Here is a 6132-nt window from a genome sequence, read left to right as displayed (position 1 = left end):
AATTTGATGATCTTGTTGCTCAGGATCGAGCTCCTTGTTGTATTCCTTTCTGTCTTAATAAATTTTTACCCCTCTTTTCCAAAAACAAAAGTATATCAGCCTCTCTCACCAATCACTGGATCTAAAGCGACCCTCCTAAACATGCAAAAGAAAAAATAATATACGTTTGAAAAAAATAAATCGTAATAATATAATACTTTATAAAGAAATCTGAAAAATATTTCTTTTAATAAAAACATAATTTTCTAGAAAGAACAGGTGTGACAGTTTTATAAGATTTTAAATGGTTGCTAAGTAAATGTACCATCACAAAAGAACATGCACATAACAAATTAAAAATATATTATAATGCCTGTAAATACCTTCTACCATTGGAGGAGTATAATGTGTTTATAATTTATACGAATTTATATTGGCTCGCCTTAGCAAAGGTTAGTTTTACAATGTCAAATTGCGGATCCATGGGAAAAGGATTTTCAAAATCAAATCGACTCCCTCAAAATATTTTTTCTTCAGCACAATAAATACTAGGACTATTGTAAAACCTGCTACATATGAAAGTCCCACTCCAATCTCATACCACACACTTTCCTCGCTTTTCTCTTCTCCATTATCAGATATAGAGATTTGAGGAGGACTAGGAGTGAATTCAGGCCAAGAACATTTCTTCGGAAGTGGACAACCCCATAGATTTGGATTGCCTAAATATGACAATTGACTAAATGTTGTCATGTGTCCTCCTTGTAGTATGCTTCCTGTAAGCTGGTTGTTGGAAAAGTTGAGGGCTTCCAAATAGTTCAAAGAACCAAAATCTAAAGGAATCTGTCCACAAAAATGATTTGTTGACAAGTGTAATGTTTCCAGCCAAATCATTTGTACAATGCTATTTGGAATAACACCACTAAAATTATTCATTGAAACGTTGAGCAACTTTAATCCTTTCAACTTTCCTAAATCAGATGGAAGATGCCCACTCAGTTGATTGTCTGCAAGGTCTATGGCCATCATGGTGGGGAAAATATATGTGTACCGCTCATCTCTGCCTTTGGAATTCATAGTCAATCCATTCTTATATGTGTAGTCTAAAGCATACAACCCTGCACCTGACCGCTCATCTATTTCAACTTGAACCGTAGAAAATTCCTCATGGGCTTCTATCATCAATGCTTGTAAACTGCAAATGGTATGTGGTATCAAGCCTGAAAGTCGATTTGAAGAAAGATCCAAGATCTGTAGGTTCTTCAGTCGTCCAATCTCAGCAGGAATCCTACCATAAAAATGATTCTTCCTCATTGATAACACTTTCAACTGTGAAATGTTCCCAATTGACTGTGGAATGAGGCCTCTAAAGAAGTTTTGGCCAACATCTAACAAGTATAATTTTGAGCAATTACATATGGAGAGATGAAATGGCCCACTCAGCTGAGTATTCCTTATCATAAGTGACCGTAGTTCACTAAGCTTACTAAACTCATAAGGAATCATTCCACTGAAATAATTATCTCCTAGATTAAGTTTTTCAAGCTTGGAACAATTGGCAAAGCTTGGAGGGATTATTCCACTCAAATGATTGTTTGCAAAGTTTTCAATCTCCAGTGAAGAGATACCCTGTATGTTCGAAGGAATATTTCCTGTCAGCAAATTGTCATTGAGCAAAAACACTGTTATATTAGGAGGCCAAATTGATGGAATCTGACCAGACAATTCATTCCTTGACAAATCCAGTGATGTCAATGGATTCCCATCTGCTGCTTCTGGCAAAAGTTGTCCCTGGAGATGATTTGTTGTAAGATTGATGAAGAGAAGATTCATGCCCAGTACCCACGAAGGAATTTCTCCAGTAAGATTGTTGTCAACCAATTCCAAGTCTACAAGTGAGAACTGAGTTGAAATCCAGGACGGGATTGGGCCATCCACCTTGCATGATATCATAGACAACCAAGTTAATTGGAATGAGGGAATCCAACTGGTACTGATATTATGTATACAATTTGACAAGCCCAGACTATTCAAATTGGTAAGGTTGTAAAAGAAGGCGTCTCAAATTACTTGTTGGCCGTCTAGTGATAGATAAAGTATTTCAAGTGAAGAGGGCAGCACCGAAGAAGCAATGCTTTGGTTGAATGTGTTCCCATGAGCAATGAGATTGGTAAGGGAGGAGAGCCTTGAAAATGAGGAGGGAAGAGTTCCATTCAATTTGTTGTAAGATACATCCAGGATATTCAGCAAGGAGAGATTACCCAGTGTAATGATCCCATCTTTTGGCCTTCACGTTCTCCAAAGTCTAAGTGGAGGATAAGAAAAAATTAAATTAATTTCTTATAAAGTCATTCAATTTAAAGGTGACTTTGTATTTAATTAATTTAATTATTAATTACAAGGGAATAGCTTCTAGGGTGTGTATTAATTATTGGAAGGACGGAAGCCTCTCGATTTAATTAATTATTTTCAGGGAGGAGTTTTTAGGGTATGCATTAATTATTGGAAGGAGGAAGCTTCTAGCCCTTGCAATTAATTAATGTTTTAGTTCCTTCCAGAAGGATGAAGAAAAGGATAAATAGGGCTGAAAGTCTCATTTTTGAGCATGAGATTATTGTATCAGATAATTGTGAATTACATTTGATAAGAGTTTGGATGTGTGAATCACATATCTTTCTTGGCATTAGAGGACGTTCATCCTCTCTTGTAACATTCTAGACGTCATTCCCTTAGGGTTTGGCTTTTGGAATACATCTCTTTGTACTTGATTGTAGCATTTTTAGAATTAATATAATTCCAGCTTTGGTTCAGCTTTTGGGCATTCCTGGGTGTCCATTACAGTGGTATCAGAGCTATAAGTCCTGCCATCCTGTGGAGATCATATTGATAGCCGGATAAAGATGCATATTAGTCCAGATCAAGATGTGATGCTTAGATAGTTATTGGGTACATTAGAGAAGAGACAACATATGCAACAGGAGCAGAATAGGCGAATGGATATGATGTTGCAACTTATGGCTAGACAGATGGGCATCAACATTGATGATTTATATGTTACTCCAGAGCAGAAGGTAGTCGATTTCTCAGGTGGGATCGAGACACGTATAGAGCCAGCCAGCTATGATGTGGGCATTTCGACAGAGTCAGTAGAGACATGCGTGCAAAGTCAGGAGACCACATATGAAGCCTTGTCAGGGGATGATGACGTAGCAATAGTGGAATTAGGAGAACGCGAGGATACTATCATATCAGCAACCACTTCTATGTCAGTTGAAGCATCCAATGAGAAGTTTAATGGTATAAATGCAGTGGTTGATGTATTTTCTAAAGAAGCCACACATGTTAATGATTATGAGTTTTCATCAACTACAAATTTAGTTCAATTTTTTGTTGCAGCAGTTAATGTTGTTCCTATGTCCATATATTTCGATGCGGCAACACCTTTTGTTGATACAGTTAGCATGAGTACATATGGTTCACCTACAACTACATCTTTTTCAATGCATGATGGTGATAATATGCATTCCAGTCCAATATATATTATGTGGATGGATAAAGGGAAGAAGACATTTCATAAATCTTCTATGGAGTTTCCTTATGGTGACATTCTGACTTCATCAGCACAAGTTTTGAATGCTAGGCTACAGGGGTTGGTCCTGATGATGCGGGTTTGCAGTTGGTTTAACTTCCATATGGTTATCACATATTGGGATCCAGGTGGAGGTTGGAGTCCATTATGTTACTTAATTGCTTGAGGATAAGCAATTTCAAGGAGGGCGGATTTGTAATGATCCCATCTTTTGGCCTTCACGTTCTCCAAAGTCTAAGTGGAAGATAAGAAAAAATTAAATTAATTTCTTATAAAGTCATTCAATTTAAAGGTGACATTGTATTTAATTAATTTAATTATTAATTACAAGGGAGTAGCTTGTAGGGTATGTATTAATTATTGGAAGGACGGAAGCCTCTCGATTTAATTAATTATTTCCAGGGAGGAGTTTTTAGGGTATGCATTAATTATTGGAAGGAGGAAGCTTCTAGCCCTTGCAATTAATTAATGTTTTAGTTCCTTCCAAAAGGATGAAAAAAAGGATAAATAGGGCTGAAAGTCTCATTGTTGAGCATGGGATTATTGTATCGGATGATTGTGAATTGCATTTGATAAGAGTTTGGATGTGTGAATCACATATCTTTCTTGGCATTAGAGGACGTTCATCCTCTCTTGTAACATTCTAGACGTCATTCCCTTATGGTTTGGCCTTTGGAATACATCTCTTTGTACTTGATTGCAGCATTTTTAGAATTAATATAATTCCAGCTTTGGTTCAGCTTTTGGGCATTCCTGGGTGTCCATTACACCCAGGAAATCTGGGATAGAACCACTCAGTTTGTTGTGAGATAGATGCAATTCTTCCAACAAAGAGAGATTTCCCAAGGAATCTGGGATAGAACCACTGAACGAGTTATTAGAAACATCGAAATATGTCAGGGAGGACATCTTCCCCACAGAACATGGAATCTTACCACTCAAGTGATTTCCTTGGATCTCTACCTGAATCACAGAAGGGAGACTTCCGAGACAGGTTGGTAAACTTCCATTCAGCTGGTTGTAATAAAGGTTAAGCTCACTAATGTTTCTGAGCAGACAGACAGTAGCGAGGAGAGTTTCACCTTCAAAACTGTTATAGCCCAAATCAAGAGTGGCAAGAGAAGAAGACAATGGAATATTCCCAGACAGCCTATTATAAGATAGATGCAGTTCTGTGAGGGAGGGAAGACTACCCAGACAGGAAGGTAAGCTTCCATTCAGTTGGTTCTCTGAAAGATCAAGGATGCTGAGGTTGCTGAGCTTACAAATATTATCGAGGAGAATTTCCCCTTTTAAATTGTTGTTAGACAAATCAAGGACAGAAAGAGAAGAGAGGTTTCCCAGGCAGGGAGGAATGGTACCTGTCAACCCCGTAAAGGTTAGGCGAATGGTTGCAAGATAGGTGAGGCCGCACAAGCTCTCAGATAAGACGCCACCGCCATAAGAACCGTGCATGTCAACAGAGACAACATGATTGGTGGTGTCATGGCAGGAAATGCCTGGCCAGAGACAGCAATCTCCTCTGTTCTTCTCCCAGGAAGAGTAATTTAGGGCGGATTTGAATCGAAGCAGAGCTTCCCTCTCGCTGGGAATACATCCAATGCAGAAAGGGAGGAGAAAGAGGGGAATAATTACAATAACAGAAAACACGAATAACTTGGTTGCGGGCGCCATGCTTAGGGATTTACTTGGGAGGCAAAGACACGGCAACGCGTTATAAAGAATGGAGGTTGCTGAGCATACAAATATCAGGGAAGACATTTCCACTTTCAAAAAAGTTTTCTGAGAAATCAGGGAGAGCAAGAGAAGAAGAAAGCCATGGAATTTATCATTTTCTTACACCGACAAGAGAAGTATGCGATTTTTTCTATTTTAAATAAATTGCACAATTTGTTTGTTAAATGAATTACACAATTTGTTTGTTAAATAAATTAAAAGTCACAGAGTAATAGTCTAATCAGTCGCATTTTACTTGTACACAGAAAGTTAATATTCCGACCAGGCATAACGCATCCCACCAGCTCTCTTTGGCACACTTTTCTCACCCTAATTCTTATCAGAAAAGCCCTGTTCATATTTTTGCACTTCCCCTACTAGAAAAGTTGGACTAATTAGTGCACCTTCTGCAGTTGATGGATCTGGGTCACCATTGCGAAACAGGTGGAAATATAAGACCGCATAAAGTGTAACAAAGGCTACGTGTGACGGTGGGTACTGTGGAAGAAGACTTTGGTGCTTCAAATTTACTAGCACTTGTACCTGATTGGTTCAAGAGTGGCCCCCACTCTTAAACCATTTATGACGGCCTCATAACTTTGGTACCGTAACTTTTCCGTATGGTGGTACATGGAAGCAAAGTCAAACAAAAATAAATGATTAGTTTTCTAAATTTATTGTTATGAAATGAAACGAGAAATAGATAAATACAACTAGCACTTGTATCTATGAGAGGTTCAAGGGATACGCCTATAGCGTAAATTTAGACAACTATCATTGTATGAAATTGAACAGAATAGTAATGGGTTTAACAAATGATTCCTTATGACAAATAAATCTATTTGTCA

At 37.9% G+C, this 6132-nt stretch overlaps 1 pseudogene; it reads right to left on the bottom strand.

Annotated features, from left to right (window-relative positions):
- Positions 1 to 438: 438 nt before the first annotated feature.
- Positions 439 to 5546, bottom strand: LOC149568225 (uncharacterized; annotated as a pseudogene).
- Positions 5547 to 6132: the final 586 nt, after the last annotated feature.

Source organism: Cupressus sempervirens, chromosome 3 (genome assembly GCF_028749045.1).
Source record: "Cupressus sempervirens isolate cs-2001-9-10 chromosome 3, ASM2874904v1, whole genome shotgun sequence".
In the NCBI taxonomy this organism is placed as follows: domain Eukaryota; kingdom Viridiplantae; phylum Streptophyta; class Pinopsida; order Cupressales; family Cupressaceae; genus Cupressus; species Cupressus sempervirens.
This window is presented reverse-complemented; position numbering and strand designations above follow the sequence as displayed.